Here is a 1,896-nt window from a genome sequence, read left to right on the forward strand (position 1 = left end):
ATTCATAAGCAACTGAATTTCTTTTCTTGCACATTTTACAATTGTTCGCATAGATAATAAACAATTTAAATTTGGGTGGCTATCAAACAGTATTTGTTTGAAATCGAAATTATCATAGAACGTAAACTAATTATATTATTCTAAATAACTGTTGCGTGCGTACGGGTTCGTTACGAAATGAATGCACAAGTCTGATGAAAAATGAACAAGATTTATTATTATTACAACAAGTATGCTTAAATTTCCTCAAATTATCGTGCAGTATTACAATATCTCACAGTAGTTATCTTTTAACTACTCAAACGTTCAATAGAACTTAATTCAAAACAGCTAAAGAAAGCTAATCCGCGAATTAGCTACAGTCAACAAGAGCAGTTTTCTAAACAACAACAAACTAAGTAACTACTACGAACTGAAATCGAAATCGAAATCGAGTGAATGGTTAGGCGGCATTTAGTAGCCTCTTCTACTTTAACAGTCTCTGTTGGAGATATGCCCTAAGGCGTTGGGAAGAATTAAAAATTAAGGTGATTTATACCGCACCGACAAAGGTGAAGCAGGAACATGTGCTAATGCACGTGAGTTGGTCAAGTAGACTTTGCAGAAGGAGGGTTCAAGCATCTGGCCGCCGTACAAGCTGTGATGTATCTTCACTAGTTGAAGAAAGATGATACGTCGAGGCCAGTCACGTGGGTGGTCACCCACCCAAGTACTGACCCCGAGTTCTGCTGCTGTAAACAGGGGAACCTGTGTGTTGAAAAAGTGAAAGAAATCGTAAACATGGTGAAATTCCCTCAAATGCTTCTAAGCTGGTGATTACTCTTCACTTTCAGCAAATCTCATCAGACAGGGCGAATCTTCTCAACGTGCTCAACCGTAATGTTCAGAAATTTTTTGATTTTAGATTCTTGGATCCAGTTTATGATATCCTTGTACTCTGTGGGTGGGTTTTCCAATTTTTTCTTTACTCTATCACTGTAGAGAGGTTTCATCTGGGTTTTACTGCTGTCTTCCTCTGTTTCGATGAATTTCGGAAAATCTGCCGGCGTAGGGATCTTAGCTGCTGGCTTCGCCTGCTGCTTCTTTGCTTCATATCGTTTCTTGTACACGGGGCAACCCCTGTATGAACTTACATGCGGTAGTGAGCAGAAGATGCACTTAGGTTTTTCTTCTGGCTTTAGAGGGCATTCTTTACTTCTATGGTGCTGTCCACACTTAAAGCATCGCTCAGGATTTGAGCAAAGATGTTGCGAATGTCCATATTCTTGACATCTATAGCATTGAATTACGCGTTTTTTCGGGGCAAAATTCTCGATCCTGACATTAACACTTAACATATTGTTGAGTCCATGAATTGCACGTCCTTCCTTCGTTTTCTTCAGCTCCAAAAGGAAAATCGGAAGTTTCTCGATAGCGTCTCCTCTTCGTCTGGAAAACTGCTTCACTTTACTTATCGGGAATTTCCTTCTCTCCAGATCTGCCTGGATTATTTCTTCCTTCATCGTCGATGGGAGGCCCTTAAGAACAATCTAAATAGGTTTTTCGCTGAGTAACTGGAAAGTATGAAATGGCATAGTTCTTTTCTGCAAAACCAGAGTTGCTTTTCTGTAATCGTCTACTGACTTTACATTAACATATAGTAGTTTAATTTTCATATCGGCTTCGAATTCTTCACTGCAGGTATTGATAAGGATTTCATGAATTTTAGGCCAATCCACTTCGCTTTGCTCGAAAACTATTGGGGGTGGAGTTTCCTCTTTTTCGGCTCCTCCTTCTTCTTCCATACCTTCTACTTCACATAGCTGCTCAAACCGATTTTCCATTGGAGCTTCGTTTTCTGATACTTTCGCGGTTTTCTTAGGATAAATCCATTCTTGTTCCCTGCTGTCTGTTTCT

This window comes from Stegodyphus dumicola, chromosome 3 (assembly GCF_044657685.1).
Source record: "Stegodyphus dumicola isolate Sdum_Otavi_A_Nest chromosome 3, ASM4465768v1".
NCBI classification, from domain to species: Eukaryota; Metazoa; Arthropoda; class Arachnida; order Araneae; family Eresidae; genus Stegodyphus; species Stegodyphus dumicola.